This window comes from Myotis lucifugus, unplaced genomic scaffold, assembly GCF_000147115.1.
Source record: "Myotis lucifugus unplaced genomic scaffold, Myoluc2.0 scaffold_116, whole genome shotgun sequence".
NCBI lineage: Eukaryota > Metazoa > Chordata > Mammalia > Chiroptera > Vespertilionidae > Myotis > Myotis lucifugus.
Window position 1 is genome coordinate 2283908 of NW_005871164.1, and position 23933 is coordinate 2307840.

The 23933-nt window shown below is 45.8% G+C and overlaps 1 protein-coding gene across 1 annotated transcript in view; it reads right to left on the bottom strand.

Moving 5' to 3' along the window:
• The window catches only part of NCKAP5 (NCK associated protein 5), an 859015-nt gene that overhangs the window by 725392 nt on the left and 109690 nt on the right, over positions 1 to 23933 (bottom strand). The gene's annotated exons all lie outside the window — the stretch shown is intronic.

Below are 23933 nucleotides of genomic sequence, written 5' to 3' on the forward strand. Positions count from 1 at the left end.
TAAACCGGGGTAGAATTACCAGCTAAAATTGCATTTAAATGAACAAAAGTAAGACATTTCTTTGCTGCTTACTCTCAGGCAAATCTTATGCCGGCCTCACCTCAGCTGATGTCAAGATGTCTCAAGATCTCAATTAAATTAAATAACACACTTGCTTTGTCAGAGCATGTTTATTCAGAAGTTCATGTAAACCAGGAGCATGCACAAACTCCAACAAAATTCGAGGCCACAAAATACTTGCTAACCAGTGTTTCAGTCAAATGTATCTAACAATGTGTTTGGAGATGATATTAGCAAACAAGACCAACTTTTTGACATTGTATAGACAAGCAGAGGTTACTCACTTAGCAAAGCTGCCTTGTTAAATCTTAGTTGAACTCCTGATTGTTTGCAGCAGGAGGAAGCCATGTGGAAGGGGAAATCCTGCTCGCCTGTGAAACACTTAACCTTGAAGGTGACACAGAGGGCATACCTTGATAACTTGTTAATTCTGAGGGAAATAACCTGCTTTATAAAAATCAAATTTCCTGCATGCTCCATGGTCAGTTCTGGTCCAATATCTTCTCCAAAGTCCACTATGAGTCCTCCTGCTCCTGCTCATCTCTCTTTCCTTGACTAGCCCTCTTGATTTTGCATGTAACTTACACATAATCACCACAGTAGGAATGTATCTGAAAATTTAGGGGCAGTGCTAACTAAGCACATAGCAACTACTTTGTGGTTCTTTTGTGGCAATTCAACAGGGAAGATGCTTATGTTTCTAAGGTGTGGGCCCTCCCGAGTCCACTGGCATCAGCATCACCTGGGAATTGATAGAAATGCAAACCATGGCCCCTCCCGACCTGCTGAATCAGAAACTCTGGGGGCGAGACCAGGAATCTGTGTTTTAATGAGCGAGCTCTCCATGGGATTTTGAAGTAGCATCAAGTTAGAGAATGACTGGATTAGGTTATGAGACTGCATCTATTTGGAAAAGTGTGACCAGTTTAAGAAGAGGGAAAGAACAAGGTTCTTACGATGGATTCAAAGAAGTTAAGTAAATGCAATTTTCTTTGTGAAGAACCACTTCTTACAGAAAATAGGCCTAGCGATATTAGACATCTGAAAAAGAAACAAACACAAGCCAAATGGGGAATGTGTGTCTATCAGAGCAACACAGGCGATATTTCTAATCATTGGGAGAACTGCCCAGCACTGAGCATCAGGACAGCCAGAGCCTCCTGGATTAATGCAGACTCTGTGCTGAATGAGTGTGCAAAGCGATTCCCATGGAAACCGAGCCCTGTGCAGATGGATAGGGTTACAGAACACAGAACGGAGGTAAGGCAATTGCCAATTTTAAAAGATTAGCATTGAAAATTTGACACAACACATTTATTTTCTAAATACCAGACATGCCTCGTCTATATTCGAGGATAAAGCACGGTCAAAATTTGATGTAAGAGAAAAGAAAAAGCTCTAGCACAACACAGTCCATCATCTTTGAGCGCAGGCCAAAATGCGGCAGCGGCTGTTTTCCTAATAAGTGCCTTAATTACAGGGAGGCTGTTTTAAATTGGAATTAAACAGGTTGCTAGGGCTTCCTGCCTGAGAGTTCAGGATGCCAAGTTTCAGGCACTCGTGAGCTATGAATGGGCTGTGTGAGGGACTCACAAGTGGGGTTTCCCAGGCCAAGCCCCTACCTCGGAGCAGCAGCAGGAAGGTTACCAGGAGATAATAGCGCGTCCACTCTTCTGGGCACTGGACGCCCCTCTGCGGTTCTCACTCATCGCCTTGTCACATAGGACACTTTTCCTGTATGTAAGCTGTGCCATTCCGAGCACAAGCACAGGGACCCATGTGGGAGTGTGTTCAGACCTCCAAACAGTTGTTTGTTCCCTGGGCCATGTGGGTGTTTCCAAATTTAATACATGACTGTGACCAACAGGTAGGAAGGCAAAACAGAGGCTGAGAGCAGAGCTAGCCAGGCTCAGATGCAGGCTCTGTTGCTGGCAAATTACAGCTGCACTTACATGCAATATCTATCAGATCTAAAACCACTTTGAGCTCTAAAATTCTCCACTTCTCTGATCATATGGCTTCTCAGAGGCCTTTGAAATCTCATGCCAGGTTTTAGTCATTTAAGTTTTTGTCAAGGAAAAAAGTCCATAAGCAACATATGCCACAAATTTCAGGTCGCTTTTGTAAACAAAATTTGAGAGCTGTGCCTTCCACAGTGAGGTGGTCATTGTCAGAGCTTCACATTCTGGAAGGGAAGGGAAGAGTGACAGATTTTTGGTAAGAAAATCCCTAAGCCAGGCTCTGGGTGGGGGGGTTAGTGGGGGCCATGCACACAAGTTCATGGAGTCCTTTCAGGATATTTACATATAATCAGTAGAACATGTGTGATGGTAGGAATAAAGGAAACAGAGGTAAGAGGTGGTTAAAAAGAGAAGTAATGAAAAGAAGAAAACAGAAAGAGAAGGAAAAGCCACAAAGACACTCTGAGAGAAGGAAGTGATTTTCTCTCTGTCTTCAATTCAGCCGCTGACCTGAAGGTTTGGAGAAGGTGAAGGAGTTTGTACCCGTTCTCTACGCTGATCAACTCATATCCCAAAGCTGGATGTGAGTACCTCACAGCTTTGATCGTTCATTATCTCGGCTTCCACATATACAAATTGTTTTATGGCTCCAAGAATAACCCAGTCCTTTCTGCAAACTCAGTCATGCCCAGGTCAGTGGCCTCTGATCCAAGCAAGTAGCTGGCTGACAGTATTATTTGAGCTCTAATACAGGCTGCCAACCCAAGATTGCTTTCTTTGTGTGGGGAGGAAGTTATCAGAAATGTTCCAATCGCTCGGCTGGGGTGGCCAGGTGTCAAGGACTTTATCTTTGTTTGCAACTTTTGCAGGTTGGCCAAAGTCACATAAGGACTTCTACCAAAGGACTGTGAGCTGCTTTTGGTTTGAGATCCAGTGCCAAATTGGCAAAATGAATAAACCTTGAGTTGGAAAGAAAAGTTTTCTATTATCTGAAGGTGAAACATACACAGTGTACTAGTGTATTATTTGCACGTTAAACGACTATCGCAGTAGGAGGAAACACCCACGTCTTTCTGTCTCCGTCAGCTCCGTGTACTAAAAACGCACCAGGTAAATTAAATCTCTTACACACATTTTCCAAAGGTAATGTGATAAAACACACGCCAGGTGGACACATCTTTCTGCCACCTCATCAGAGAGCACAGGACAAAAACCAGCCCATGCTGATGCCAAGGAAACGTGACAAGAAACCCAAGTGTTACTTTGTAGATTCCTTAATTTTTAGGGTAAAGAATGGATCCCAACTTGTTTCTGACCTGAATCTATTTTTCAAACAGTTGCTCTGCTCATTCACCAGGAGTTGGAATACTGCAACTATTTGTAAGCTTGGACCTGGTCACCCGGAAATGGCTGATTCTCTCACCTGAAGTCTGCTGAGCCTACGTCACCTTGCCATAAAAACACAAACTCTTATGAAACAGACACACGCTGCTTTGTAAAACTTAGATGTCTGATTTTATATTTGCAAAGCAATACCAATCGGAGATGATATATTTTTCAAAACAGATGGAGGAAAAATTCTATTCACTGTTAATTCAACTATAATTTAAATCTGAGAAAACTTGAGCTTCAGTTATTTAAAAATATATTCAGTCCCATAGACAGTCTATTCCAAATCTCCCAAATCAGTGAGGTCTTACCAATTATTCAGCCCCATTGAAGTTCACAAAAGTGTGACTTTGACAAGACTTCTTCTTGTCACTTATAGCTCAAGCCTGCTTCCCAGACCAGAGGCAGGGCTCCGCTGACCCGTGTCTTTCTACAGCAGGAGAGTTTTGGGGAAGCTTGAGTGGGAGGTCTACAAGCCAGACACAGCAATGACTCATTTCAAACATCAATATGGCAGCTGGAGTGGCCACATCTGAACAAGGCAGCAATGCCCTTGGCTGATGATAAAGCTGACACGGTGGCTTTGGGCAAAGTGGGAAGACCCAGCATATGACTGGGACTACAAACTGGCTTTAAAGATGTCTATCTTGAGACATTTGAAAGGAATCTAAGCAAATAGTTCATTGTCAGAGAATATAAATTATCTAACATTAAAATTTCCTCAGAATTGAGTCATTCTAGGAGGCTTCTTATGGTAGTGATGCATCTGTCACATAGATTTCTCTCCCCCTGAGGTCTCCCTCTCCTCTGCGATTCTATCACTAGACATTCCACCCTGATCACTTATTTAAATGCAGCACAGAGGAGAGCTCTGCTATGCTTTCTCAGTCACTGAGGCTCCATCTCTTTTGCTGGGAGCACATTGATAGCTGGACTATCTTTTCCTTCTTTGGTATCCTCACCCTCTGCTGGACACTAGATATTATAGAATCCTTCAACTCCAAGGAGCATGGCAGATCCCTGGGCCTTGTCCACTGATCACAAAGGAAAAGTAAAGATAAAGCTCAGAAGACAAAGGAGAATTTGTCCAGAGTGACTCAGCCAGTTAGTGACAAAGCTGAGACCCAAACTGTGGAGACCACAGCCACACAGAAGTTCACTCCCCAAGCATTTGCTGGGTCCTACTGTGTGCTGGCCACTGTGTTATATTCTGGGGACATGACAACAATGACTACAAAGATATTTTCCCATAGCAGCTTGCCATCAAAGTGAGTTGGCCAGACTAAAAAAAACAGTAGTTACAATGACTCTGCCTACTTAAGTATAATTATAGAAGCTGAGTCCTTAATTAACCTTTGTTGATTCAATCTAAGGAACTTAGTAATTGAGATATGAAAATTAATTACATAGAGGATTTCTACAAACAAGTACTAGAACTTAGATTCCACAGACAGGTTTTTAACTGAGATTCCAGCCAATTTAATTTTAACTTTACTAATGAAACTTTATTCATCGAGTAAGAATAGATGAGAGCTCAAGCACTTTAATTATACACTAAGGATTCAAGTTGTGTTTATTCATTTATTTAGACAACGTATTGGGTGTGTATAAAAAGAATATGGACACAGAAATCTTGATTTGATTAGTTCTGATGTTCAGATCTAACTGGTTACTATTAGCAATAGCTAAGTTATTAACTTTTCTAACAGATCAATTTGTACATTGTTATGGATGATGGTGAATCTTATTCAAGTGTGAACCTTAGTCCATTCAATTTTCTATGAATTCTCTCAGATAATTACTTTCAAGAAATTCCATCATGTGGCACCTTCTCATTTTCCAATCCTCCTGGGAATATCTGAAAGATGTGACGAGAACACTAACTACAAAATCTGATAAGAAAGTGGCCTTAACAGCCAACACTTGGCATGGAGCAGCCCCCGATTTCTGAGGCCCATTCACCGCACATGCGTGTGGTAACTGCAGCATCTACTGCTTTGGTGCCTGGCTTTGGTTTCCCTGACATCTCAGCACTCCACCATGGCTTCATCTGGTCACCTGCACATACCTTCATCTGGTTCCTATGTGCCTTTTCCCAAACACACTGGATTGACCCAGTTTGGGAAATGGGCAGAAAACATAATGCTTGGCTTGCAATCTGCCATTTCGGTGGCCTTGTGCTAACCCTCATCCACACAGACATTACGGGCCATGGGTTCTTTTTCATTCTGGGATGTCCCATAAGTGCTGGGTAATTTCTGAGGGCTGAGAGAACAGCGAAGAAATTAGACCCATTTATTGGGATGCAGGTGTTTGTGTGTGTTTGTGTGTGTGTGTGTTTTGTTGTCGTTTGTTTGATCATTCATTTTCCTTTGGCCAAAGAGTCACTGCCTGTCTCTAGACATTTATTCCAGTTTTAAGATGGACTCGGTCCTCTACCCTCTCTCCTCTTTACGTCCTCATTATACCTGGTATTCACAAGGGCCACCCAGGAACACAGTCCTGAATGCGGCTCTGCAAGCACACGCCTTGAGCCTCTCAGATTTCCATCAGGATGGCTTCCCACAGAGCTCTGAGGGAGGCACTGCAAAAATTAAAAAAAAATACTGAATATTAAAAATATCTGTATTTTTAAAGATCTTATTAGGAGCACAGGGCCTTGAACATAAGGTGCTCAATGATACTTGATTCATCCGTGAATAAATACTAAGCTTCCAACTGTGTCTGAAAAATACTGAAGCTCCCTTGTGGAGCTGGGGCCTTGAATGAAGGTGGTGTCATCGGGAATGTCCTGAGAAGCCACTCCGGTGAGTAAGCCTGCTTCCTTCCAAATGAAAGAGGACAGGAGCCCCTTCAGCTCCCTGGAGCCAGCTGCCCGTGGTTAATCAAGAGTGTGTGGACCACTCACAATATTCTCTTGAATAAAATTTTGCTTAGTGGTAAAGAGATGCATAGAAGGAACAAAGCCAGCGCCACCAGCAACACTGTTTTCACTTCAACAGAGTGACTGCTGTCGTTCATTTTTCTTTCACCTGTTCTTACTTTTATAGAGTGATGGTCACCATTCATTTCTTCCACCCAGCATTCATGCAACATGGCTGAATGCTCCCCTCTACCAGGCACTGGGGTGTCACTGTGAACAAGTCAAAGCCCGTTCTCTAATGACCACAGTTCTCATTGTTACTGGGATATAATTTTTAACTTTCTCAATTTTTTTCTTGTGTCATTTGATCTTTATAAAAGTCCAGAAGGAAGTGGAGGCTCAGAAAAGGCTAGAGCAGTGATTCCCCACCTTTTTTTGGCCATGCCCCACCTAAGCATCTCTAAAATCCTGATGCCCCCCCTCCTCCCCATGACATATAATTCTTATTATTCAAAAACTGAACTCCAATTCACGTGGGGGGGGGGAATCTAAAAGGCCATTTACTTGGTCTAAACAGGCTTCCAAAGAACATGGCATCCATGAAAGAGAAAAGGAAAAGAATGAAAGGACAGTTGAAGTACTGAGGAAGAAATCACTAAAAATTGTTAAGAAAATAATAATATGATGTGATATGAAAAAATAGAAAATAAAGTTTTAAAACATATAATAGAGAACTAAAATGTATAAATATGTCACAATGTATATTTATACACTGTAGGTGAGGTCCCTGAAACCATAGGAAATGCAAAAAATTCACTTTTAATAACTCATTCTCGAATTGCCCCCCTTAAAAATCAAATTGCCCCCCTGTGGGGCGTGTGCCCCACGGTGGGAACCACTGGGCTAGAGGACTGAGGAGGGCACACAGATAGCCAGTGCAGGGCTGGCTCTTAGTGTTTTATAGCGCTAAGAACTGCACGTCATTTCTATTCACCAGTTTCGTTTTCCTTCTGAGGAGCCCTGAGCAACATCCTTATCAACAGGGGCAGTATCTTTAGCTGGATCTCTCGGGGCAAAGGCCTCTGAACACCACCTATGTGACTTGCATGGCGATGCTTTCCCATAACCAGTGGTTTTCCTTTCGTAATTTCCCCCTGGGGTCTGGGAATCACATAGGAAAAAGGATGAGCCATCTTCCTGCTTCTAGTACACTAAGACCCATTCTAGTTAATTCCTCATTTAAAACAATTTTTTTCTTACTTCCAGACAATGTTCAATTACCAAAGTAATATAGATCTGATCCTTAAGTCAGTGCTGCAAATAGTGTGTGTATAGAAAAACCAAGAAACTGGTTTTTGGTCAAATTTGGTTCTGATTCAGAAACTCAGAACCAACTCTTACCAACTTATGTGACTTAGAGCAAGTCATTTAACCCTTCTGAGCCTCAGTCTCCACATCTCTAAAATGGGAATCATGATGCATGATCCGCAGGTTGTGGGGAGGATTATTTGAATGTTAGCTTCAGGAGAGAAGCACATCCGCTGTCTTGTTCACCACAGAATTCTGTGGAGAATCAAGAACAATAAATATTTTTTAATGAAGGATAATTTAAAATAGGTATAATGGATCTATGTAGGGCCTAGCATATCACCAATGGCTAATAATCGAAATCTAAGTTAATTTCCTCTCTTATACTTTCATCTACTCAGAAGATTGGGACTCATCATATGTATAAAAATAAATGCTTAATGGACATAGTTTGCAATGAGAGAACTTTTATGGACTCACATGCCAATCCTTCAGAGATGTGCTGGTGGGGTCTGATGTGTGAGTTACTCTGGATTACCTGTAGGGCACACCTCTCTCTATTACAGAGCTCACTGTGGATCCCCCACCCGAGCTGCCAAGGCTGAAGAAAGACTGTGAAGATCCCTCACATGGCAAGTCCTTTGTCATGTGAGGAATCTCTCTGGAAAGAGGGAAAGCAATAACTACAGGGTGCCAGGTGGGAACTAGAATTATCAGGGGATCACCGTGTAAGTTATAGCCTTATCTAACCACTGTGCTGTACACCTGAAACTAATATAAAATAGTATTGAATGTCGAATATAATTGAAAAATTAGTGAAGAAAGGAAAAAAGACACCTCCAGGGAGGAGCCGAGTCCTGGGAGTCTGGCTGTGACACTCATCTTCGTCCCCGAGTGAAAACTCCCTCCATGCCCCTGACAGCGCCCCAGCCCCTCAGTGCTCCTGGGGAAAGCGTTTCAACCCAAAATATCACCGGTGATCTGTTTTCCATCACAGGAAAAAAAGTCAGATGTCGGACATTTAGCTCCATGGGAAATTACTACCACGAATTGAATTTTGAAACTTAATTCAATTTAAAATGCATTAAAGTCTATTTAAAGAACTCTCTGGCAAGTCCTTTGTCATGTGAGGAATCTCTCTGGAAAGAGGGAAAGCAATCCCTGATGCATCTCTTGTATCAATCTGGATTCACAAGTAGGACTTTCTTAAAACAGGGCATGCGGGTGTCAACCTCGGGCCAGCATGCTTCCTGCACTGCCTCAGAGAAGCCCTCCCCACCCTCCCCTGCTCGGAACCCTGGCAGGACCCCTCATCACAGAGCGAAGGAAGGTTCCTGCGCATGGGGGAGGCCACACTGTTATGTGAATAAAGGGCTCCAAGCCGAGTGGAACTAACCGCTGGGAGAAGAGCCACTATAAATGGCCACTGAAGCCATGGCCCTGAAGATGGCATCCTGGGAGTAGCCACCCCATCGCATGGGAAGGGAAGGCAGAAACCTCGCTGATTAAAGCGCAGAGAGGCAGGCTCCTCTCCACTATGAAATGAGCTGAAATACATGGCGATGGTGCAGGTGTGGTATTTACCAGTCATGTGATTTTTGACAAATTATTTAATTTCTGAGCCTCTGTTTCTTCATCTGTATAATGGGAATATTACAGTACAGTACTTCCCTGTAAAGCTGTGAAAATTAAGTGAGCTGATATAAATAAATTTTTAAGTCCAGCACCAAGGATTCAGTAAATACTGTAAAATGTTATTACCAATAGCACTTATTCAAATGGGAACAAAAAAACCCAAACATATGGAGCCCTGGCTAGTGTGGCTCAGTTGGTTGTGCATCATTCAGTACACCTAGAGGTCGCTGGTCCAATTCCAGGTCAGGGCACAGGCCCGGGTTGCAGGCTCGATCTCCAGTAGGGGGTGTGCAGGAGACAGCTGATCAATGTTTCCCTCATTGATGTCTCTCTCTCTCTCTCTCTCTCCTCTCCCCTCTTCTAAAATCAATGAAAACATATATTTTTTTTTAAAAAAACATGGAATATTTTAAGGTCATCTGATATTTCAATAACACCATCATCATCATTTCACACTAAATGATGACACATTGAGGGGCGTGTATAATTGGCCACCCTTTCCCATCCCAGAATTCAGTGCTTATATATGTCAGGGCTACTCTATGCTGAACCAGTGGCTGGGTCTTGGTCTCTTCCCTTCCCAGAGGATACCAGCTCTGTACTTCATGCTCTCAAACTCCCTTCTCAACCAAATGACAGTGGGATAAGCTTGTCCCATGTCACCAGCCCTTTCAGGTGACATAATACAGCTCACTTAAGCACATAAGAATGAACTAATTTTAATTCTAGAAGTTCAGCACCACTTGTGCTAACATCTAAAGTAGCAACTTACCCAAGCAAAGGATTAGGTCCTCATTAGAAGCAGGCTGAAATATAGAAGGACCTAGTGTTTCTGCTCAGTGTAAGTTACACTGACTCCCAATCATGCATTTTATCTTTTGGCATGCATACATAGGTGCCCAATAAATGTTACTTTGGTGATAATAAAACAAAAGCCTAACTTTCAAAAGTGAACTCTCCAAAAGACCATTGTCTGTATTCTTGGCAACTGCCAGAAAGCCAGTTTTCCCAAGTCAGCAGCCCCTGAGGAGTCTGGCCAGGGGCCAATTCCCAGGGCTGGCGCATTCCTGGGGCCTGGCAAGAGGCCACTGGGACCCTGTTCCCTCTTTCATTCTCTGTGTGTAGTGGGAAATCTTTCCCGCGTCCACCCCTTGGAGCCTGTCTTCCCCATCGCAGCAAAGAGAGGGAGTCACGTGGGAAGTGATCCCCGGCCCCTTCCCCAGATCTCATCTCCCGCTGCTCCAAGCTGGCACCGCTCAAAGCAATCCAAGGCCTAAGCCAAACAAAGGAGGGCTCTGCGGCCCAGTCTCCAGCCTGATTCTATCGGGGCACAGGCCTGGGGCAGGGACCCAGCAAGCCCTGTGCACAGGGCGTCATTGTGCACTTGCTTGGAAGGCTCTGGGCACTTCTGGAAGCTTTGGAATAAAACTGGCTGTTATAAATAGACATTGGCTGGGCTTCAAGAGTGAGCGCAGGAGGCCAACAGTTCCAGAAGAGTGTAACGCCCCACATAAGAACGTCTGGAGCACAGCTCTTTAACGGGCAACTACTGAGCAACTGGAAGAAGAAAGGAATCCAAAGGTTTGGTCAGACACAACCCGGAGTTAACACCTGGTGAACTTTCTGGCTGATAACATCACGATGTGCCTTTCAGTTTTTAAACATCATATACGAATATATGCAAACCCACCATTCAACAATATTTTTTCTGAATGTCTCCTGCCATCTGCAGACAAAGAAAGCTGCCATCTGGGTCACCACATCACCGGCTCCACGGGTTTTCAGCATGGAGGCCGAGACTGCGAGCCAGGCAGACTCTGTGTGCTCTCACGGAATCCTTTCATGCCTGTCCCACAGCCCTCTGAGTGAGATAGGATCGCCTCCTCACGGAGCGGAGATGAGGAGGGGCAGGGAGGGTACAGTGTCCTGGCCAGGCTCACACAGGCGAGGCAGTGCTGGCGGCTGTGACCGGAACCCCGTTCAGGCTGATTCATCAGCCAGCCCGTTCTTTTCTCTACATCCACGGAATCCACTTCCCCTGCAGCCTTCGCATGAGCGTGCTGAACACAGTAGGCTCTCGGTACACAGTAGGCCCTCTCCTAGGGCTGCCACTATTGCTGTATTTTTGATAAAGTTTAGCAGGTAGAGCTGTGTCACTGCCATAATAACAGGGTCTTTCCTTTTCATAGAGTCCTACAGTGTCCACACCAACTTCTCGGTCCTTATTTCCCTTCACCCTCTTGGCCTGCTCAAGTCCCAAGTGCACCTTTGGAATCCAATGCAGGATCCATGCACCCTGGACACTCTGGCCACCGACCACACACAGCCCTGCCTGGGGCTTTCTCACCAGGACCCCTGGGAGAAGACCATGTCACTGGCCACAGGGAACTTGTGCTGCGAAGGTGGCACAGAATATTGTTCTGGTCAAACCAAAGCGACACATAGGAATCCATGTCTAACAATATGTAAATACTAAACTAGTCTGACTTAGGACCTTGTTTTCTTCTCGTTCTAGAAATGTGGGAAGAGAGGGTGGGTGGGGTGTATATTATACAGAATCAGGGGCTGGACACAGTCTGTGGGCCCCTACACACGCACACCCCACCCTTCTCTATCCTGCTCTGGGTCCCAGGATGCTAGGTGGGCTCCTGTCCCTCTGCCTTCCAGTTGGGTTTGGCAACTGGGAGGTGGCAGCAGGGCCCCAGAGAGTGGGAGGGGAGTGCAGCGGGAGTTTTAACAGCCTTATTCCCCATCGCTGGGCAACACTGTTTGACTGCATCCTTCGCCTAAGGCGACATTTCCTGCCGAGTGGCTCTCTCCTATCTCCACATGGTTCTGTGGCCATTGTCTCCTCACCCTTTCACGCACAGCAGTGGCAATGGGCCCACTGTTTCAGCCTCAGGGTGCTGCACTGTTACCTTGTTGAGTTGCTTACACCCTGCCTTTCCTTTATCAGAGGCCCTTTAGGAAGCTCCTGGCCATCCCTTGCTTGAGCGCACATTGGGAGCCAACACAGTGCCTCTGTGCCTGTTTCCTTCCAGGACTCCACTGGTGCAGGAAGTAGGGAAACAATATCACTGACGTAGTCTTTGTAGGCAAAACTATGGGAGGTTATGCATGTGCTGCTAAGAGGGCGAGGCATGCTAACCACAATAGACCTGGCTCTCCCTTGCCTTCACTTCCTCCTGCTACACCTCACCAGGTAGGAATTAGGTCAGAAGGTTTGCCTCAGGGACCTACCAGCAGAACCCAAAGTTAGCCCGGGAGATCTCCCCCTGCACCTGGCGGGACTGCACTCAGTGAGGAGGGAGGGACAGCACGAGCCAGGACCATCATATTGGGTTGATGCCTTCAGGGACGTCATGCTCAGTCCATGCCCACCCTGGTGGATTATGGGCAGCCTTCATGGCCTCCCCGTTTTGAGGGATGCCAGGCCCCGGAAAACAGCCCCCCTCACAAAAAGGGCAACAGGTCCTGAGCCTACTTATCTGCTGGCTCTGACAGATGGGTCCCAGAATTTATCAGACCAAATGATTTCATTTCCTCCACACATCTATGTGCATAAGAGCAGGCAACCAATTACTCTGTATTAAGAAACATACCAAGCCGAAGGCAAATGCTGATACCTAAGAAGCAGAAAGGTGCTGAGAGGCAGGAGGCAGGCGGACCTCAGAGGCATCTTTGGAAACGGACAATTATGATCCATCAAGCTCGTTAGGGAACCGAGCTTCATGAGCAGGAAACGTCTGGAACTGCCTGACATGTGAAGGACCAGGAGGAACCACAGTTTGGTCTTGTAGAGAGCAGCCCTGACAAATGGGATTTCGTGTTAGGAGATCTGCAGAATTAGAACATGAAAGGGACAGAACGGAGGCAGTGCTTCTGGGGTTAAGTGAAGCGTTTTAATGCAATGGCCCCTGGATGTACTCATGAAATATTAATTGACGCTGGGATGAATGTGAGGGCTGTCACATGAATAGAAAACTGGCAGAAAGATCCTAAATACTGTCTCAGCTGAGCCCAGGCAACAGAAGATGGCAATTCAACAAAAAGTAACGAAAATACTGCCTAATTCACAGCCAGGAACCCTGTGGATGCTTAATAAATATTAATTGATAATGATGAACTACAGTAGCGGCTGGTAAATTAGTGTGAGACAGGCTGCTGAAATACAGCTAATATATATACCACTGTTCTAACACACACTGATGAATGAAGAAGAAAGGAAATCAACATGATTTAGCCGCTCGACGCAAGCTGCCATGCACCAGGAGGTATGGTAAGAACATTAACAGAAGGTGGGGAGGGGTGGCTAGAGGGGACAAGAGGAAAGTTAAGATGATAATTCAGGATTACAGTGGAGCCTGCTTAGGGTCTCAGCAATTCCTCAAGTATAAGCCCAGCACCTTGGAGACATACACTGTTCTTTTAAGACACCGTGGTTTTCTCAATAAAGTTCTGCTTCAGGGAAAACTCGGGGACACCATAGATTAAATCTGGACCAATTTCCTAGAGGGGGATCTGAAAGCTCTCCTCCTTGGGGAAGCCCTCCCTGATCCATACAGCCAGAGGGCAACCTCCTTTTTATAAATCCCATCATTCTTGTTTGCACCGCTGTACCTGCTGGTGTTATAGCACCATGATTTGTGAACATGTCACCACATTTTTTAAAAGCTTTGGAAAGTGGAAATCATGCTTCACATTTCTCAGCACTCACTTAGGTCTTCACTCCTGGCCCTTCACGGGGCTTTGAACCTCATAGGTGCCCAGTTCCTGAGCTGATCAGTTAGGAACTCCAGAAAGAAGAGCAGGCGCCCATCAGTGAGAACACCCAGGTGCCAACTGGATTCCAGAGCAGCTTTCAAGGAATCGATGAAAGCTCTACCTCTTGTTATGGACAAAGCACTAGAAAGGCTGCCACGGGGGGATCTTAGTGCCAGAGGAGGATGCAAGAAACTCAGTTGCCATGGAAACTTGGATGATCTGATGAGTCCTATTGTTGAAAGGTGGTGCGACACCAGGAGAATGCCAAGCAGACCTCTGAGCCCTAAGAAAACACAGAACATGCCAAGCAAATACCTCTGCTCACTTGTACTTACTTCAGCTATAGAAGCAGCATCATTTCATCCTCAATCAATTAACAGCATTTGCAAAAGGCTTGCAAAATGTTTCCAGTTCCTATTTTTTATTTCTGAGACCTCACATGTACACAGAGCTGCACCTGAGGCCAGCGACAGCACTCACTGCAGCCACGTGAGTACAGATGAGCAGGTGCTGCTGAGACCTGGGCAAGGGAAGCCGCCTGTGTGCAGGTGCTATGGGCTGGGCTTGCTAGACTAATGGCTGGTAAAGCTACCTGACCATTGGTGGGTCACAGATACCTCTGAGAATCTGCTTCTACCTATGGACTTGATCCCCAGAAAAATACACATATGCATACCAAAAAAATCTAATACAATATATTTCAGAGAAGTCAAAACCTCTGGAGTCTTTCCATAGATGCATCAAACACCTTGGGACTCAAGAGGATCCAGATATCATGTTAATAATCTCCGATGTAAAAGTCTTTACACTCACACTAGAATCATCCTTGGACGATGCCGAAGAGCAGGGTGTCATCTACCCCCTCCAACCCTCCCAACAAGCCATTGGTGCCTTCTCCAGGTAGTTCCCCCTCACTCCATATCCCGTGCCACCTGCTAGTACGTACTCAGCTCGTGAACTCACTGCTAAGTTCACTCCTCACCTATTCATTTCCCTGAGTGTGTTCTATGTGTCAGACTTTAGGGACACAAATGTGAGTTTGACACAGCTCATGTCCTCTGGGAGAATACAGTTCAGTTCAGTCGGGACTGATATTGCCTCCCAAGGGACATCTGGCATTGTCTGGAGACAGGTTTTTGGTTGTCACAACTAGGGGAGGGTGATAATGGCATCTAGTAGGTAGAGGCCCGGATGCTGCTAAACATCCCAGAATGCACAGGACAGTTCCCTTACAAAAAAAAAAAAAGAAGAAGAAGAATAAAGAAAGAAATATAGGGTCCAGAATGTCAAGAGTGCCTTGATTGAGAAATCGCTCTAGACAGGTATGACAGTGTGAAGTGCAGTGACAAAGCCCAGAAGAGGAAAGGACATTGTAATCAGAACTCAGGGAGCTACGGTTATGATGGCAGGCTGGCTTATTTTCAATGATGAGGAAGGAAGAAAGAAGGGGAGAGAAGTGTCATCGGGGAACGCCATCACCACAATGCAGCCAGACATTCCTTCGGGCGACATCAGAGGAGGGAGCACCAGTTGCAAGTGGTGAGCAAACGGCAATTTGGAGAGAATCTCCTCCTGGGAAATGATGCTGGCTCTGTACCCACTTCCGTCGCCAGTGGCCCGGCCAAGACAATGCGCGGCCATCTGGTAGGACCATCACTCAAGTGATGAGCCAAAGTACATGCTGGGGGACATCTAGCCATACCCTGGATGTGCCAGTTCCTCCCTACTCTACTCCCACCCTAGTCAACAATCCCACCTTGTACAATCAGTCCTCATGTGGGTAAAAATATAAAATTACAGACATTATACATTATGTATCTGCTACTATTATAAACTTGAGTCTCTATAGAAGTTGGTTTCAAGACCTGGTTAATCAGAAAAAGCACAGGACCAGCAATCAGGCCTAGACCAAGTTCCAACATGTCTAATCATTCTTCTTTGTAAAGCCTTCCTCTCCCACCTCCTCTGAAATTATTCTGGGAAATCAGGCCTGGCCTCTCTCATTGGTAGGCAGGGAACAGCCGCTGTGCCGATCCAGCCCCGTTGAGGCTGGGGCTCTCCGAGCCTGGGAAGCACCATGGAGCTCCCGGTACTGGAATGGGAAGGTTTCTCCCTCCATGCTGCTAGCTGCGCATTGGCAGCGTGGTATGAAGCCAGGCCCGCCTTGAAATCCCAGCTCCATCACTCACCAGTCCTATAGCCTTGAGGAAGTTAATTAACTTGTTAAGCCTCAGATTTCTCATTTGTAAAATAGGAACAGAGTTCCACCTTACAGGGTTGTCGTAAGTATTAAGTGACAATTTCCATCTAAAGCATGGCGCATAGTGCCTGGCACAGAGCAAATCTCAATAAATTTCAGCTATTACTACTCAGGGAAGGAAGCCTTCCTGGCGAACCTCAATGCCGGATTCTCCGCCTGAACATGCTGAGCTGTCTGTTAAAATGGCTTCAGTGTTAGACTGTCAGCCCCACTGCTGACCTGCATGCTCACAGCTTGGACGTGTTCTGCTTCTGCTCCTCTGGCCTGTCCCCCATCAGTCTCTGGCCTCAGTAGCAGGGCCGCTCACATCTCCCAGCACTGTTCTCGTTGGGTTCTGACCTCTCCCTGCTTGTCCAGAGCCCCATGACGACCCTTAGCAACCAGGTACTGTGGGCTGTGCCCACCTGGCCAAGCCTCCCCTGCCTTCTGTCAGCCCACCTGTCCCTCAACGCCATCCATAGTCCCCAGGAACCTGTGCTGCCGGAGGGCAGCTGGAAGGGACATTTCTCCAGCATCTTCCTGACCTGCATTGATGGGCTCAGCTAGGCTGGTGGGCAGATTCACTGGGTAAACATGCGCTTAGGAATCGGACACTTTTCTAACTCTGCCACTTCCACTTTAAAGGGAGAACAGGAAAGATTCGGCATGTCACTTGGAAGGTCGCTAGCCCAGGCTGAAGTGGGTCTGCTCTACACTTGCTGCTTTTATTCAAAGAGGCCTTGGCTGGATCCTCAAACACCACCACACCTCCCAGCCCCTGGCCCCAGTGCGGGGTCTCCGTTCCTCGGGTAAACAGGGAGCGGCTGGGTGAGCAGCCCTGCTAGGGGCAGTGATGCGGTGTGGGATAAGCAGCTCCCTCTCGTTCCTGACCCTCCTCCCCTCGATGCTTCCTTGGGAAATCTCAAACCTGACACCAGAGGACAAAGGCCAGGCTTTGCACAGGGCAGCTTGGCCTTTGTCTAAGAGTCCAGGGCACTGAGTACACCAGACTTTAGTAGTCTTATCAGAGAATTGCGCAGGTGGAACTTCTCCACTGCTAGTGGGAGTGGGGTTCTTGGGGTGCTGCTGAAATAAAAATTTCCGGGGGACCCTGGCCAGTGTGACTCAGTTGGTTGGGCATGGTCCCATGCACCAAAGAGTTGCTGGTTTGATTCCTGGTCAGGGCATAAGCCTGATTTTCAGGCTTGATCCTGGTCAGGGTGCATGTAGGAAGCAGCCGATCAATGTTTCTCTCTCTTTTTCTTTCTCTCTTTCTTTCTCAAAAAATCAACAAAAATATATATTTTAAAGACAGAATTTTCAGAGGCTCCCACAGGACGATGGAATGTGGTAGAAAGCTTTATTTGCATGGATTTACATCCAGGGGTTGCAAAATCCAATTTCCCTTAAGCCAGTCCTGGAAAAGGTGCAGCTGGAGATCCAGCAGAGCTAAAAGCAAAGCCAGTGTCCAGAGTTTCCGTTCCCTGGTGGAGTCCTGTGTGGCATCAGGCTAGTCACCGTCCATCACCCCATTGTGTGTGGGGTCGACATGGCTGTGAGCCATGTGGGCAAATGCAGGCGTGTGAGAGCACACCCCCTGCAACAAGAAAACCAAGAGGCCGAGAGGGAACTCCTTTGCTCAAGAGCTTATGTAGCTCAGATTTCATGCTCTTGCAGTGGCCACATCTATTCTGGCCAATGACCTGCTCCCAGGTGTGACTGACAGGTAAGTATCTTTCCTACGTCACCCAGACTTTACTGTGCATGCATCTATTTGGTCCCCCCTTTGTTCCTCCGCTGTTATTTAATTACCAGGTTAATTATAATGATACTATTCCCCCCTGAGATAAAAGAAACCTCTTGTAACCTAACAAAGGAGAAATGGGCAAAGCACTAGCAAGGTCAAGGGCAGCTGGGATTTGATAGCGAGACACCTTACCTAGCAAGCTGTGGTCTGTGCTCCATCAAGCATCCCCATAGTGAGGGTGGTCTAAAGGCAGCACCAGAGAGTAAAGGCTACAGCATGCCTGAAGCACTACAAAACATAGATTTTCTCCCCTTCATTTTCATAATCTACTGGCTGCACCAAGCAATACTCACCGTGCCCCTATTTTGTGTTTAGAAAAAACTTCAGCAAGTTTTGAGCTTTCTAAACTATTTCCCTTTGCTCAACCTCTTGCGACTTGGGTCCATACATCTTTGTGCAACAGCCCAAACCTGTTCCTTTGCCTGCCTGGGCAGATTGCATGTCCTGAGGGTGGACACAAGCCATGACTCAGAGTCAGCACTCAGGAAAAGTGCACTATCGAGTTTCCCATTTCCTTCCTGTGGGCTGATCTCGTAGAATCCAGCATGCTGCCTGCCTTGGTAAATAAAGTTTTATTGGAACATAAGTCACACCCACTTATTCATGTACTGTCTGTGGCTGCTCTCCTCTACAAGAACAGAGTTGAGTAGCTGTGTCTGCTCATTTGACCTGCAGAGCCTAGAACATTTACTGTCTGGCCTGTTGCAGACTTTGCTGACCCCTGCTTTGATACTGATTTGAGTGATTAGAAAGGCTGAGAAGTCCCCTAATCTGCCTGTGAGCTGCAGGCCCAGGAAAGCTGGTGGTATATTTCCGGTCCAAACGCCAAGGCCTAAGAACCAGGTGTAAGTCCCAGTCCAAGTGCAAAGGCCCAAGCACCAGGAGAACCAATGTCTGAGGGCAGGAGATGTGGGAGCTCGTGCAGAGAGCAAACTTGCCCCTCCTCTGCCTGTTTGTTCTATGCAGGCCCTCATAGATGAGATGGCGCCCACCCACATAGGTGAGGGCCACCTTTACTCAGTCTATGCTACTCTCCTCTGGAAGCGCCTCCCAGACACCCCCAGACAGAACATTCTGACAGCTACCTGGGCATCTCTTGGCTCAGTGATGTTGATCTATAAAACTAACCATCACAACTTGATATAAAGAAGACGTTTCCCTGGGAAAAAATAATTTGGCAATAAAATGAGTTGTCACCAGGGATATAGGACAATATCCTTGGGTTGCATCTTCTCTTCTATCCCAAACCTCACCTACCAAATTCTCTCCATTGCTCCAAAGCACAGCTCTAATGAAAGCTCCTCCATGGAGCCTCCTTGCTGCCTCCCACCATGATCCTGGCTCCTATCCCGGTCAGCAGCACACTGCCTCCTCCACATTATGCTACTTTTCCTGCTTATTGGGTCAGCTTCCACACCCTGGAAAGTACTTCCTGTTATCAGTCAGGGGAACCCTGCAGGAATGAGATGCCACTCAATGCATCTAATTGTGGAGAATCAGTAAAGGAATTGTCCAATAAAGTGCGGGCAGACCTAAAGCAAACCAACATGAGACGGGCTGGTAGCACCCGGAGTCATTAGTGCCGAGAAGCCTGAGGCGCGTGGGGAGGCAGAAGGGCCAGAACACAGAGGGGTCTGGTGATGGCTGCAGCCAGGGCTGTGCCAGAGAGTCGCCCAACAAACGCTGTGACCACAGGCAGAGGAATCTAGTCACTGTGGCCTAGGACCAGGCAGGCAGAGAGCAGGAAAACAGTGACCTTGACCTCTTTCACCCCCAACCACTGATATCCTGCTAGGTCCTTCCACTGGCCAAACCCAACCAGATGCCACAAACACAGAGACCCTTTTGACAAGATCCCTGTGCTACCTCCTCCAGGGGTGCACAGCCAGGAACAGGGGGTGGGGTGCATCTGGAGGAGAGAGTGGCAACTACCCAGCACATCCCACAGCTACGAAAGCACCTCAATATAAAGCAGACTCTCAAAGATGCGTGCTGATTGGTCTAATTAATGCCGCCTGTGGAAGGCCTAATTACTCTAATGATTTGCGTGTAAACTGTCAAGAGGATGAAGGATGAACTGAGGGCCTAATTGGGGCCTTTCCTGCTTCTGGAAGTCCATCAGCCGGCCCTGCGGTCACAGCTGCGGATCGCGCATGGCCAACGTTATGTTTTCCTTTCAGTGGGGGAGAAAGGAATGGGGACACCAGGAAAGAATTCATCATCCATAAGAGAAACTGCTACTCCTCTCTGTGCTCAAAAGCAAAGTCATTTTTCCCCAAATTAAAAGAGAATGTTTGCCACTGAAATGTGAGCTGGTAAAAAAGATAACGCACTCCCCAGCCTTCTCAGCAGTTATGTTATCACAGCGACACGTGTCAAATAGCCGCATAGGAAGCCTGGGAGTGATTCCTTCGAATAAAAGAGCGCAGTGTGAAATGCTGACTTTTTCTGATCAAAAATCATCCTGGGGTGAGCTGAACAGCTTTGGGTCAAGGAGAGGCCTCAGTTTCTGGGGCGATTTTGTTGTTTTCAGAGAGAAGACTACTCGCAGGGATGTGCAGCTGCTCGCACACTCCCACTGGGCAGGCGCACTTGCAGTCACTTGTCTTGCTCTTGGGTCTTTACCCCCCACATTGAAACATATTTCTCATTTCAGTTTCACTTACCTGTCACTTTCTTCTTAAAAGGGATGATTTATCAAGTAAAAAATCATCAACATCAAAGAATAGTTCAGCATTACCAGCACACACACACACACACACACACACACACACTCACACCCTCCCCTGCATCATGCTCTGAAAGCAAAATTGTGACTAAGAACCACAAACTCACTTCCCCCACTGAAGGTTTGTTTCAGAATCCGAGCATGAGTCTCTTTACTCTGTGGTTCCGCCAGCCTAAAAATGGTACCTTGCTGCAAGGGAGCTATAATTTCTACTCCACACTTCATGATTTGATTGAAAATAAAGATGTAAAATAAAGAGTGTAATGAAGTTAATAGTACCTTACTCTTGCAGTCCATTATGAGGAATTTTTTCCTGCAAAAGTGGAAACTGAAAATTACCTCTGGGCCTTCTCACTCTCAAACACACAGGTCACCATGATATGCGGCGGGGTTTCAAGGCTGAAGGATTTAATGTTTCTCTTTCCTCTGGTCAGTTTTCCAAAAGGAGCTCTTCTCTTACTGGGGTATCATACACATAGTGAGAGATAAAGACCTGAAGAAACAGGCAGGAGACCGCCGTTCTACTCCTGGTTGTATCCTAGTTGTAGGACCTCCGGAAAAGCATTGAACTTTACTGGGTATTAACTCCTTCTGCAAAGTGAGGGGACTAGATAAACCATTCCCAATTTAGTCTCTCTCACATTGATGTTTCTTTCTCTCTCCCTCTCTCCATCTCTCTCTCTCTCTCTCTCTCTCTCTCTCTCTCTCCCTCCTTCCCTCCCTCCCTCTCTAAAAATAAAAAAAATCTTATAAAAACAAACATGCCTTGGGAATTATATGTTGCCCTCCTTTTTTTTCTCTTGTATTTCCCAGCCACCCTTCCCTAGAATCATCCCTGCGTGTTCCTTGCCTAGTTATTTGTATGATGTCAGCATGGATCCTAAAGGAGGGTCATGTCTTAGATTCAAGTCCTTTATAGTCCAGTTAATTTTTGTTTTGTTTTGTCTTATTTGGCTTTTTAAAAAATAATCCTCACCTGAGGATATTTTCCCCATTGATTTCTAGAGAGAGTGTAAGGGAGGGAGAGGGGGAGAGAAAAAATATATAGATGTGAGAGAGATACATCAATCGGTTGCTTCCGGCATGCTCCAGGACTAAGGACCAGGGACCAAAGCTATAACCCAGGCACTTGCCCTTGACTGGGAATCAAACCCTAACCCTCCCGTGTGTGGGTCAATGTTCAAACCAGTGAGCAACACCGATCAGGGCTACAGAACAGTCAGTTTTGACCTCAACCCCTCCTACCTCTTCCTGACAGTCACAGTAAACTTCATCCAAGGGACTTTCTGTGGGTCTCATGCTCAAAGAACCAAGTCGAAAAGAATATCCTTGCTGTCATTGTCCCAGCAGCAGTATCTTATATGAGGAAGGAACACAACACTAAAACAGAGGGGAAAATTACAGTCTCCCAGCCTAATAGTATAACACTGAATAGCATGCAAGCACCCCATACACTGGCCCATGTAGTCACAGATGACCACATCCTTTTTCAGGATTTTCCCATATACATGTGCAGATGTAACACTTCATCTGCCTCTAGGAAATAAGAAAGGTATTTCACTAGTGTAAAAACTCTCCCAAGCATCATTTAGGGAGATTGAACAGGATTAGGTTTCTTAGGTGGTCCAGGCAACAAGTTCTCATTTTCACAGTGTTCTTTTATGCTGTAAGTCAAAGCACAGATTCATAGTCCCCACAAGACTTGGGGTAGCGCCATATGCCAACGGAACACAAGCTTAGTTTGGGGCTTCCCGCTAGCACCGGTAATGTGACAGGCTCTGATTTATGCTCACAGTCCAACCTATCACCGAGCAAAATATAAATGTGGCCAAAGATTTCATTTAGACTATTTCCTCTTTCTCTGATGTTCAGGGACCCAATCCTTCCTGCTAATCCACTTCCCCTTCCCTACTTGCCCCAACCCAGCCCTGCATTCCAGCTCTCTACAGTCTGTCCCCTCTTGTTTACCAATTCCCTCCATAAAACTCTGCTCATCTGATGACACCTGGGAATGATCCAAGATCTTTATTAGTAAGTGCTACTGTGAGTTACTGAAAGACAATAGCTTAGCATGTTTGCTTTGATAGGGTCCTTGCATATTCTCTGGGATCTATGGAAGAATTTGGGCTTTAGGGACTAATCAACAAGGATGATAGTTTGGTGTTAAGAGAATCTTTCCTGCGCTGCTCATGTCACAATATATGAGCATCTCTGTCCCTGCCTGGGCAGAAGACAGACCCCAACGGCAGCCTGATATGAAAGAAGCGTTTTCTTTGTCAAAGGAGAGGCTGAGAAATGAACTTTTTATGCTAATTCCCCATAAGTTGCAAAAGGAATAGATATAAACACACACACACACACACACACACACACACACACAATTTTCACTATATTCTACCTAGAGACAGAAGACATTAGAGATGAGGAGAGGACATAACCGTTGGGAGCTGAACTTAAAATACTATTAAAGTTTTTATAGCCTCTGAAGGTCTGCTGCTATCTCTGTTTGCAGCCCTCAGGGATACAGAAGTTGCATCAAATAACGAAAGAAGAAGTAGACCCAAAAGTTCCTCAATCCCCAGACACTCATGTCTGTGAACAGTTTGTGATATGAAACCTCAGCAGTTACAGGGTAAACAGCTAATTTGTACAATGACAGAGTAAGATCTACAGCAGCAGAGTTGGAGAAGTGCAACTGATAAATCAATTCAACCAGTATTTTATGGGACACATACTCTGATCCAAAGTCCGGCCCAGCTGCTGGAAGTATACAATCAATAAAGCACATCCCTATACAACAAGCAAATGAAGGAACCAAGCTAGCTCCTATCTCAGTACATGAGCAAAAGGGGAAGGAGTGACTTGCTAGCTGTGATTTCTTGCCCTGTTCATATGCATTATAGAGTAGAAGAGGTGACCCACACATTTTAGCTCAAAGACTAAAGAGTGGCCAACCTTCAGAAATCAGGGACTTAGTCTATTTCTTTGAACTAATCCAGTGATGGCGAACCTTTTGAGCTCGGCGTGTCAGCATTTTGAAAAACCCTAACTTAACTCTGGTGCCGTGTCACATATAGAAATGTTTTGATATTTGCAACCATAGTAAAACAAAGACTTATATTTTTGATATTTATTTTATATATTTAAATGCCATTTAACAAAGAAAAATCAACCAAAAA